This window comes from Polypterus senegalus, chromosome 5, assembly GCF_016835505.1.
Source record: "Polypterus senegalus isolate Bchr_013 chromosome 5, ASM1683550v1, whole genome shotgun sequence".
Taxonomy (NCBI): domain Eukaryota; kingdom Metazoa; phylum Chordata; class Cladistia; order Polypteriformes; family Polypteridae; genus Polypterus; species Polypterus senegalus.
Window position 1 is genome coordinate 35,010,104 of NC_053158.1, and position 13,056 is coordinate 35,023,159.

Here is a 13,056-nt window from a genome sequence, read left to right on the forward strand (position 1 = left end):
GTGCTCTCTTCAATAAATAAAAAATCCTTAAAAAAAAACAAAAAAACAGGTGACAATCCGTGAGATTGAAAATCAGAATTTAAAATGAGAATAAACCTACAGTCATCGGATCCTTCATGCTGTATCAGACGAGCCCAGTACAACTCTCTCGTTGTCTCCCCAGCTCACCTACTGCTAGCTTAGCTGATGGAGACACTGCTAGCTGCAGTCCTCACCTTCTCACCCCTGTCTTAGCTGCCTCTCATGGCATTGGCCAGACTGCTTGGGATTAGTGGTACTCCTGCCTTCCTTCTTGCTCCACCCCTCTTTTTCTCATGCCAGCTCTCCCTTATATTCCTTTGTGGGCACAGTGCCTCAGTCGCACACTGGAGAAGGCCAATGAAGCAATTGAGGTAGACCGCGCCCTCACCTGCAGGTGCGTCTCACACCAGTTGCCTCACCAACCTCCCACAACAGTGCAAACACACCCACCCACAGAGACTGAGCCTGCCATTCAATTATATATTTACTAGCAAAATACCCGCGCTTCGCAGCGGAGAAGTAGTGTGTTAAAGAAGTAATGAAAAAGAAAAGAAAATATTTTGAAAATAACGTAGCATGATTGTCAATGTAATTGTTTTGTCACTGTTGTGAGTGATGAGTGTTGCTGTCATATATATATATATATATATATATTTATATATATATATCCACACACACATATTCACGATATATATATATATACACACATATATATATATATATATATATATGTATATATATACAGTACAGGCCAAAAGTTTGGACACACCTCCTCATTTAATGTGTTTTCTTTATTTTCATGACCATTTACAGCACTCCATCACTCTCCTTCTTGGTCAAATAGCCCTTACACAGCCTGGGGGTGTGTTTGGGTTCTTTGTCCTGTTGAAAAATAAGTGATCGTCCAACTAACCTGACTTCTGCACAACACAACTGCTGGTCCCAACCCCATTGATAAAGCAAGAAATTCCACTAAATAACCCTGATAAGGCACACCTGTGAAGTGAAAACCATTTCAGGTGACTACCTGTTGAAGCTCATCGAGAGAATGCCAAGAGTGTGCAAAGCAGTAATCAGAGCAAAGAGTGGCTATTTTGAAGAAACTAGAATATAAAACATGTTTTCAGTTATTTCACCTTTTTTGTTAAGTACATAACTCCACATGTGTTCATTCATAGTTTTGATGCCTTCAGTGAGAATCTACCAATGTAAATGGTCATGAAAATAAAGAAAACACATTGAATGAGGAGCTGTGTCCAAACTTTTGGCCTATACTGTACATATATACATATATATACAGTTATATATACATATCTACACATACACACATACATATACACACACACACACATATATATACATACACACATATATAAACATATACTGTATATACATATACATACATATCAACATATATACATATACATACACACATATGTATGTGTGTATATATATATATATATATATATATATATATATATATATATATATATATATATATATATATATACACACACACACTCTTTGGGGTGCGAGTGTAACTGAATCGACTCTGCTTTTTCATGCGTTGTGTAAATAATTATCATGTAGGCACGTTGGGTTAGAACACAAGGTTTTATTTTCCTCTTCCAGTAAACCCCTTTGCAAAACAAAAGGAAAGAAATAGACAGAGCGTCACATACACGTCTTCTTTCCCTCTGCCCCTACAGCGTCCACCGCGCTTCTCGCGTTATTTATACAAACACATTACATATAAAACTATTTACAAAAAAATTACTCCAATTTTCCAAAGAAAACTATTTACAATACACATAGCTTTATACAAAAAAAATCCTAATTTTATAATTATATATTCTTAACAAATGAAAAGAAAAATATATATTTATATAACATACCTTTGCAAAACAAAAAGAAAGAAATACAGCGTCACTTAAACGTCTTCTTCCCTCTGCCTATTAAATAATAAATTAAAACGATTATAAATTATTAATACAAAGTAAATGGAAAAAAAAAATAAAAAAAATATCGGGAAAGAAACTGAAACCACAACCTACCCCTACAGCGTCCACCGCGCTTCTGGTGTTAGAGCCAAAAACGTGGTGCATGCAGGTTGTGAGATGTGATGCTAATTAACGCTCGTGCTACAACAGATTATATTATTGGTATACTATAAACTATTTACAGGAATCAACACTTTTGGGGAAGTTCAAAACAAAAAAAAATTAAATTATAGATAACATTTTACACTTTGCTACATGAGCAGCTGTTGCTGGGAGTGCCAGAATCCATCAAGGAAGAAAAATGAAAAACTTTATTTGTACAAAATCTTAATTTATTTATCCATTCCTAAATAATTAAATGGGTAGGCTATTTCGTATCAGTGCAATACGCTGCTTGTTAAAACGGATGACTCCCGCTCTTACGTGCAAGTCTGCGTGGATATTATGAACTATCGTATCTGTTCAAGTTCTATTTAAGTTTTAAATAGAAGGAATTTTTATTTAGTCGACAGAAATGTCTTTGGTAGAAATGTAAGTTAAATGTAGGCATCATTGCATAAATTTTTCTTCACCATAGAAATGTAAAGAGTAAATTCGCCTTACATTCCAACCAAAGATATTTGTGTCGACTAAATAGAACTTGAAAAGATATATTTTTTCAAATGTGATTGCGCAATTCAGATTGAGTTGACGCGCACTACATCGAGCTCGCGTGCTATTGTGGCTTCGCCTGCGTGCCTCAGTAAGTCACCCTCCCCTCGCTCTTACTTTTTTACCGTTCACCTAATGATTACACACTGAGTAAGGCTTTACCAAAACAATCATTGATGGCGAATAAAGTATCCATTATTCATAAAGCTTCAATTGGTGATCTGTCTTTCTGCATTAACTGCATATTTTTTCATACGTCTCAAACCAAGGGGATGCGAGGATAAAATGAATCGGGAAGCACTGATATATATGTATGTGTGTGAATATATATGTATGTATATATATATATATATATATATTGAAATAGTTTTACTGTGAAATAATGCAAAGAGTACACGACACGTGTTTCGCCCTAATTTTGGGACCATCAGGCATACAGTGGTGTGAAAAACTATTTGCCCCCTTTCTGATTTCTTATTCTTTTGCATGTTTGTCACACAAAATGTTTCTGATCATCAAACACATTTAACCATTAGTCAAATATAACACAAGTAAACACAAAATGCAGTTTTTAAATGATGGTTTTATTATTGAGGGAGAAAAAAAATCCAAACCTACATGGCCCTGTGTGAAAAAGTAATTGCCCCCTTGTTAAAAATAACCTAACTGTGGTGTATCACACCTGAGTTCAATTTCCGTAGCCACCCCAAGGCCTGATTACTGCCACACCTGTTTCAATCAAGAAATCACTTAAATAGGAGCTGCCAGACACAGAGAAGTAGACCAAAAGCACCTCAAAAGCTAGACATCATGCCAAGATCCAAAGAAATTCAGGAACAAATGAGAACAGAAGTAATTGAGATCTATCAGTCTGGTAAAGGTTATAAAGCCATTTCTAAAGCTTTGGGACTCCAGCGAACCACAGTGAGAGCCATTATCCACAAATGGCAAAAACATGGAACAGTGGTGAACCTTCCCAGGAGTGGCCGGCCGACCAAAATTACCCCAGCGCAGAGACGACTCATCCGAGAGGTCACAAAAGACCCCAGGACAACGTCTAAAGAACTGCAGGCCTCACTTGCCTCAGTTAAGGTCAGTGTTCACGACTCCACCACAAGAAAGAGACTGGGCAAAAACGGCCTGCATGGCAGATTTCCAAGACGCAAACCACTGTTAAGCAAAAAGAACATTAGGGCTCGTCTCAATTTTGCTAAGAAACATCTCAATGATTGCCAAGACTTTTGGGAAAATACCTTGTGGACTGATGAGACAAAAGTTGAACTTTTTGGAAGGCAAATGTCCCGTTACATCTGGCGTAAAAGGAAGCATTTCAGAAAAAGTACATCATACCAACAGTAAAATATGGTGGTGGTAGTGTGATGGTCTGAGGTTGTTTTGCTGCTTCAGGACCTGGAAGGCTTGCTGTAATAGATGGAACCATGAATTCTACTGTCTACCAAAAAATCCTGAAGGAGAATGTCAATTCGTCAACTCAAGCTGAAGCGATCTTGGGTGCTGCAACAGGACAATGACCCAAAACACACCAGCAAATCCACCTCTGAATGGCTGAAGAAAAACAAAATGAAGACTCTGGAGTGGCCAAGTCAAAGTCCTGACCTGAATCCAATTGAGATGCTATGGCATGACCTTAAAAAGGCGGTTCATGCTATAAAACCCTCAAATAAAGCTGAATTACAACAATTCTGCAAAGATGAGTGGGCCAAAATTCCTCCAGAGCGCTGTAAAAGACTCATTGCAAGTTATCGCAAACGCTTGATTGCAGTTATTGCTGCCAAGGGTGGCCCAACCAGTTATTAGGTTCAGGGGGCAATTACTTTTTCACACAGGGCCATGTAGGTTTGGATTTTTTTTTCTCCCTAAATAATAAAAACCATCATTTAAAAACTACATTTTGTGTTTACTTGTGTTATATTTGACTAATGGTTAAATGTGTTTGATGATCAGAAACATTTTGTGTGACAAACATGCAAAAGAATAAGAAATCAGGAAGGGGGCAAATAGTTTTTCAAACCACTGTACATGCTCAGTGCACCCCCTCTCAGGAATCGAACCTCAGACGTCGGCGCTAGAGGCGAAGCCTCTTCCATTGCGCCACGGCGTCTGGTTTGTCTGTTTGAGAGTATGTAGATCGGGTTATATATATTTTTATATATATATATATATATATATATATATATATATATATATATATATATATATATATATTCGCAGCGGAGAAGTAGTGCATTAAAGAAATTAATGAAATTAAAGAAAAAGAAAAGGGAACATTTTAAAAATAACGTAACATGATTGTCAATATACAGTAATTGTTTTGTGAGTGTTATGAGTGTTGCTGATTATCATTATTTCTTTCAATCAGGTTCGTATTTGTAGGATGTGTTGTGTTCAAGTTACATTCCGTGTTTGTCAATCATTGTAAATATAACAGGTTTCATTCATCGATTCGTTTCTTACTGCATCAATAAACAGCTTGTCTTCCTCTTTATCTGAGACGTGACACACTGCATGCACGGGTTTTTTTTACACTGTCTTCCTTTAGCGGGACATTGACTTTTTCCACCGTGTGCTTTGTTTCCGCAGTAGTTGCACTTATGAATATGCTTGTATGTGTCAGACTCTTCATACTTTTTTGCTGCCTTCTCAATTGTGTAATTCGGTTTTTGTTCAGCACTCTTTGGAAATGTTGCTTTTTGTCTGTGCACTGCGTCAGTTCACGTGAGCCGCTTGGTGTACATGCATCGAAGGTTCCCAGCTGTGCTGGTGCCATCTCGTGCGATGTCCACGGCTGTATTTAATGCTAGCTAAGACCCGACACTTAAAAGTTTGTCTCGCAGTTTGTGCCAAACACCACTCTCATCTTCGTCTGCATAAGCACAGTCCTTGACCCGTGAATATTTAGCGGCAGTGTTTCTATTGGATTGCCGCTGATGGACGGCCTTATATGGGCAGGCACTAAATTACGTGGGGGGGCGTAACTCCGCCTCCCACGGCCATCGAGCAGACGTCCATTATAATCTATGGACGAAAATATAGGTTCCAGTTATGACCATTACGTGTAGAATTTTGAAATGAAACCTGCCCAACTTTTGTAAGTAAATTTCAGCCTTCTACCTACACGGGAAGTTGGAGAATTAGTGATGAGTGAGTGAGTGAGGGCTTTGCCTATTAGTATAAATTCTAAGAAGGACCACTAAAATGTTAAGCAGCAGACCTGCTACGTCACAACCTCTGGCTTTATTCCTAATTCAACCCATAGTGATTCTGAAGTTTTGTCTTCTTTCATCTTGAATTCATGGGCCTCAATATTATTTTTTACATATTGTGCCACACCTCCTTCTTTACTTTCTTGTCTGTTTCTCCTGAAGCCTGTATTCGACTGGTCAAAAGTTTTAGAATACTCAAGTGCAACAGACAGACAGAGAGGGTTTTAAGTAATAACAGAAGTTGAGACACATGTACAAATTATTTGCTTCAACTTGCAAAACTTAATTTTTTTTTTTAATTACTGCAGAACATCTGTAGTAATTCTCTGAAATTTCCTTTTTTTCAGTTTTTGCTAACCTAAACTTTAAATTTAATCCTCTGGCAGTTTATTGCTTATCTTTTCACCATTTTAAGATATTTTTAAGACATCCATTGAATTTCAACTGATTAAATTTGAAGAGAAACCAGAAGAACTGAGGTGTTATGTTTTGACTGGTAGTGTGTAGAAATGTATCAGTAATTCCCACAATTTCATAGTCCCAATCAATACTGTCACCTATAGTCCGTGCATGTCCTTTCTAATGTTCCTTGTATTAAGGAGTAAATATTTTAAACAAGGAAAGGCACTTATTATTTATTATTATTTATTGGTCTGCTTGGTAATGTTGGCTGTTTTTCTGTCATCATTTTTTCCTTCCACACATCCATCCATCTTCTTACACTTATCCGAGGTCAGGTCACAGGCTCAGCAGCTTGAGCAGAGATACCCAGACTTCCCTCTCCCCGTCAACTTCTAGAAGAAGCTCTTCCTGAGGCGTTCTGAGGGAATCCTGAGGCGTTCCCAGGCCTGCTGGGAAACATAGTCCCTGCAGCATGTCCTGGGTCTTCCCCGGGGCCTCCTCCCACTTGGACGTGCCCGGAACACCTCATCAGGGAGGCGTCCAGGAGGCCTCCTGATCAGATGCCCAAGCCACCTCATCTGACTCCTCTTGATGCAGAGGAGCAGCGGCTCTACCCTGAGCCCCTCCCAGATGACTGAGCTTTCACCCTATCTTTAAGGGAAAGCCCAGACACCCTGCGGAGTAAACTCATTTCAGCTGCTTATATTCACGACCTCGTTCTTTCGGTCACCACCCATAGCTCATGACCATAGGTGAGGGTAGGAACACAGATCGACTGGTAAATTGAGAGCTTTGCCTTATGGCTCAGCTTCTTTTTCACCACGACAGACTGATGCAGAGCCCACCATCGCTGCGGATACCGTACCGATCCGCCTGTCGATCTCACGCTCCATTCTTCCCTCCCTCGTGAACAAGACCTAGAGATACTTTAACTCCTTCACTTGGGGCAGGATCTCGCTCCCAACCCTGAGAGGGCACTCCACCCTTTTCCAGTTGAGGACCATGGTCTCGGATTTGGAGTGGCTGATTCTTATCCCAGCTGCTTCACACTCAGCTGCGAACTGATCCAGAGAGAGTTGAAGATCATGGCCTGATGAAGCAAACAGGACAACATCATCTGCAAAAAGTAGTGACCCAATCCTGAGTCCACCAAACTGGACCCCCTCAACACCCAGGCTTCGCCTAGAAATTCTGTCCATAAAAGTTATTAACAGAATTGGTGACAAAGGGCAGCCATGGCGGAGTCCTACTCTCACTGGAAATGGGTTCGACTTACTGCCGGCAATGCGGACCAAGCTCTGACACCGATCGTACAGGGACCGAACAGTCCTTATCAGGGGGTCCGATAACCCATACTCTCAGAGTACCCCCCACAGGATTCCCAGAAGGACATGGTCGAACGCCTTTTCCAAGTCCACAAAACACATGTAGACTGGTTGGGCAAACTCCCATGCACCTTCCAGGACTCTGCTAAGGGTGTAGAGCTGGTCCACTGTTCCATGACCAGGACGAAAACCACACTGTTCCTCCTGAATCCGAGGTTCAACTATCTGATGGAGCCTCCTCTCCAGGACCCCCAAATAGACTTTTCTAAGGAGGCTGAGGAGTGTGATCCCTCTGTAGTTGGAACACACCCTCTGATCCCCCTTCTTAAAGAGGGGGACCACCACGGTCTATCAATCCATAGGCACTGTCCCTGATGTCCATGTGATGTCACAGAGGCGTGTCAACCAAGACAGTCCTACAACATCCAGAGCCTTGAGGAACTCCGTGTGTATCTCATCCACCCCCGGGGCCCTGCCACCAAGGAGTTTTTTGACCACCTCGGTGACTTCAGTCCCAGAGATGGGAGAGCCCACCTCAGAGTCCCCAGGCTCTGCTTCCTCATTGGAAGGCATGTTAGTGGGATTGAGGAGGTCTTCGAAGTACTCCCCCACTGACCCACAATGTCCCGAGTCGAGGTCAGCAGCGCACCATCCCCACCATATACAGTGTTGACACTGCACTGCTTCCCCCTCCTGAGGCGCTGGACGGTGAACCAGAATCTCCTCGAAGCCGTCCGAAAGTCGTTCTCCATGGCCTCTCCAAACTCCTCCCATGCCCGAGTTTTGCCTCAGCAACAACCGAAGCCGCGTTCCGCTTGGCCTGCCGGTACCTATTAGCTGCCTCCAGAGTCCCACAGGACAAAAAGGTCCTGTAGGACACCTTCTTCAGCTTGACAGCATCCCTCACCGCCAGTGTCCACCAACGGGTTCGGGGATTGCTGCCACGACAGGCACCGACCACCTTACGGCCACAGCTCCGGTCAGCCGCCTCAACAATAGAGGCACGGAACATGGCCCATTCAGACTCAATGTCCCCCACCTCTCTTGGGATGTGGTCGAAGTTCTGCCGGAGGTGGGAGTTGAAGCTGCTTCTGACAGGGGACTCTGCCACATGTTCCTAGCAGACCCTTACAACACGTTTGGGCCTACCAGGCCTGACCAGCATCCTTCACCACCATCGAAGCCTTCTCACCACAAGGTGGTGATCAGTTGACAGCTCTGCCCCTCTCTTCACCTGAGTGTCCAAGACATACGACCGCAGATCCGACGACACAACCACAAAGTCGATCATCAAACTGAGGCCTAGGATGTCCTGGTGCCAAGTACACATATGAACACCCCTATGCTTGAACATGGTGTTCGTTATGGACAATCCATGAAGAGCACAGAAATCCAATAACAAAACACTACTCAGGTTCAGATTGGGGGGGCCATTCCTCCCAATCACACCCTTCTAGGTCTTACTGTCATTGCCCACTGAGTATTGAAGTCTCCCAGTAGAACGAGGAAGTCATTAGAAGGTATGCCCTCTAGCACCCCCTCCAGGGACTCCAAAAAGGCTGGGTACTCTAAACTGCTGTTCAGCGTATACGCACAAACAACAGTTAAGACCCGTCCCCCCACCTGAAGGTGGAGGGAGGCTACCCTCTCGTCCACTGGGGTAAACCCCAATGAACAGGTTCCAGGTTCCAATCCTTCCACACAATCTACTTTAAATGTTTGCACAGTTCCCTGAAGATTCTAGCTCTAGATTCAAGCCTAAGGTATTATTTGTCTCTTTCTCTTGCAGTCCACTTCAAGCCCTAGATAAAGTACTTCTTGTAAGTAGTACTTTAAAGTTTAAGACCTCTAAATGTGGTATTTAACTTTGAAATTTTCACCTTTTAATGCAGTACCTTCTATTTAACTACATTAAGTTTCATTTGGGTGCATATTTGCTCAAGTCTGAATTTTGTGCAGGTTACTCTAATGATTAATCCAATTCAAGATAATCCTTCTAACTAGTTTTTTAGAATCTATAGACTCAGCTTGTTACCTATATTTATAATGTAAAATGGTTAAACAGTTGTGCTAAGTTGTATATCTAAGAACCTAAACTGAAATAGGAGATAATACAATTGAATGAGGTCAGTGAGGCATGTGTTTAATGACTTTTCCATAATTCAGGATAGGTTTCTCTGTTTGGAATTTCAGCAGACAAAGTGATCTACATCATCATGAGGTAAACCACGTTTTTGAAATTCTCTGACTTAAACTTCAAAAATCTTACAATATTTACATACTTCTGACATATCACCTGTGTCCATATATTGAATCTCTATTCACATGTTCTTTATTTCTCTGAGTAATAATTTTGTCTTTGTTTGCGCTAATGCGATGTTTACTTTTTTTGACACGGCCGTTTTTTTTTCTGCTTTCATATTCTGTATCTTGCTCTGCATGTGTTTCACGCCTACGTTTTTTTTGTGTCTTTGGAATTCCAGATTTCATTATCTCTAACCTGCTCTGCATGTGTTTGGCCCCATTGTTTTTTAACCTCTTTATGACGTTTTACTTTGTTTTCTACTCTTTTCTTTTATTTCTGACCTTACTTTGTCCTGCTTTTTTTTCAATGGCACCTGGTCCATGGTGATTATTTTCCATTTTTCGAGTAATAATATCCGTTTGTTTGCGCTACTGTGATCTTTACTTTCTTTCTATTTTTTATACTTTCTAATTTTCATACTTTCATATTCTTTAACTTTCTCCACATGTGTATCGCACTATTTTTTTTTGAGCCTTTCGAATTGCACTGCTTTCATAATCTCTAACCTGCTCTGCATGTGTATAGCGCCAACGTTCGTGAACGTCTTTATAAAGTTCTACTTTGTCTTTTACTCTCTTAATTCTGAGCGAGATTGAACATGCTTTGTTTCAATTTAACTTTGTTCCGGGCTGATTATTATTTTCATTATTTTCCGAGTTTGCATCTAGATTATTATTTTTCTTTGTTTCTCTCCAACGCTTTTGAGTCTCTTTTCTCTGTGCTGCTTTCTTCTTCGCTTAGTCGTCGGCGTTTCATTTATAACGTATTATCCTTATACGCTTTATATGCACTGAGACCCTGGATCTGTGTGTGCAAAAAGCCTTAGTTTACACGACTGAGTGTTTTTCAGCTTGTGGTTTTATTTGATATTGATTGTAAGTAGGGCGTGTCTTGCAAGAATCTCATGTCCTACGTCATCGCGAAACGGTCCTGGGTCAATTTCTTGGAACAATGTCTCATGTTTTAGGTCCCCGCAAGAACCTCCGTGACCATTCTCTTTCGTCTTGCGGGTCTTAAGTGTCCGTGATCTTAATGTGAAGATTGCGTCTCGTATCCCTAGTGTTTCTCTCCAGGATTTTTTTTTTTTATAATAAAGCGATATGTCTACAGGCTTACTCGGTTTGGTAATAATTTCTTCTTCAGAGTTAAACCCAGAGACAAATAGCATAGCATGATAATAATACTATTAATAATTTCAACAAACTTATCAGATGCTACATTAAGTATTAAAATCGACCCTCTCAAATAACTTAGTGCTCAAACATACTGAATTTCTTATCACCAGTGATATTCAATTAATCAGTTTAACACAATTACACCCCAATAACAAAACTGTCAATTAAACATAAGTATAGGTGCCCCACCTGAGCATGAAATCACTAAATGCTGATTTACTAATATCAGTAGAATATACCTAAGGGTTTGTGTAAATACTTACTAACCTTTTCCATTGAGTTTTTCTTTTTTTAACTTCTTTAAGTGCTGTTTCTTTCCTTTCTTGTTCCTCTGAACCCATTCAGTATCACTGTGTACTTTGCTCTCTATTTGGCTACTTATGTTGACAGCTATATTGTGTTGGCCTGAGCACACATGTATCAGTTCATGCTGAAAGTTAACATTAGCTTAGCATATGAGCTAATATAACAGTCTCACCTATGCCCAGCCCCTGATTTCTTGTATATTAAAAAATGTTTTCCAAAGAAAATTCTATTTTTTTTCTTGTGAAATAAGTATACCATTATATGTTGATTAAAGATGTGTGTGATGTTTCTTTGTTAGGTCCTGGCATCTAACAGTCCCAGAGAAATGAGTTCACATCCAGATTCTGTCAGTGCCTATGTTGAGTTTATATGTTTGTGTATGATTTTTTCTCCAGTTCTCTGATTTCCTCCCATCTCCCTAAATTTAACATTGTATGCTGATTTGCACTTTTAAATTAACTCTGTTTCCAATACCATGGTCTGACTGTTACAGGGTAGTTTCTGGTTCCTTACAACATTGCAAAGAATATATAGAATAATGTAAAAAATAAGTATTTGCACTTTAATGCAGCATAAATTACAACTCACAAGAGCATAGTACAGCTGTTGTTGTATTTCTGGTTTTGGAAATTTGACAGAAAAATGGACTCACTTAGGGACACAATTGCTATGGTACAACCGGCAGACTTGTGATTTACAGCTCATTACTTCATTTCTTAAAGTAGGTTACATTTTTTGTGTTTTTTTTTTGGTATTGATATTCGTCATTAAAATAATATACCTTTATTCTTCATTAATGCTACAAAATACATTTGGGCTCCTGTGTATTTTTATAACGCTCTACTTAACAATAAACCTCCTCCAGAGCAACACACAGCAGATCTTATGTATAAGGTGCTTACATGTTTTTTTAACAGACAAAGTTACATAGCTTCTAAATGTGTAATTGCATAAGTATCAAAGTAAGATTCAAACTTAGCAGTTTTAATAAACTAAAGAACTCGGTGTCACTGCATTATTTTAATATTTTTAAAGAACTCAATGAACACAACATTTGCTGGAAAATATATAATTCAATTTTTAAAAATATTATATTAAAATGAATATTTATGTTTGAAGGGTCTGTATTTCTGTTGGTTCCTACCAGTTTCATCTGTATATAGTATATGTTTATCAAAAACATAAACATACATTTTTCAATCACACTAAATATTACTGTTTGTTTTAAGTTTATCATCATCTAACTGTTTTCATTAGCAGGCCAATACATTTTATGCATGTTTGTTTTCACACAAAGTTTCTTGTGCTTGAGGTTTCCCTAGTGGTTAAATGTCCTGTGTGTCTCTTGTCATGAACAGCGTCAGAGTCAGTATGTTGGTTTTGCTTTCACTGAAAACTGCGTAGATGCAAAATTAAATCATTGATGCTGTATTTTATTTTATGTTTGTTTACCTGTTAAGTTGCTAATGTGGAACTTTAATTTTTTTCTGCAAATATGTGTCACCATAGCATTGATTATTTTTAAAAAATATGACCTTTATAGAGATTAACTTTAAATAGGTCACAAAACCTCAATTTTTTATGTTTTGATAACAACATCACGGTGAAGGCAAGTGCCAGTTTGAGCGATCCTTTCAACAAATCTAG

The 13,056-nt window shown here is 39.6% G+C and overlaps 1 protein-coding gene across 4 annotated transcripts in view; it reads left to right on the plus strand.

Moving 5' to 3' along the window:
* spidr (scaffold protein involved in DNA repair) overlaps positions 1-13,056 on the plus strand; it is a 384,626-nt gene that overhangs the window by 257,626 nt on the left and 113,944 nt on the right. The gene's annotated exons all lie outside the window — the stretch shown is intronic.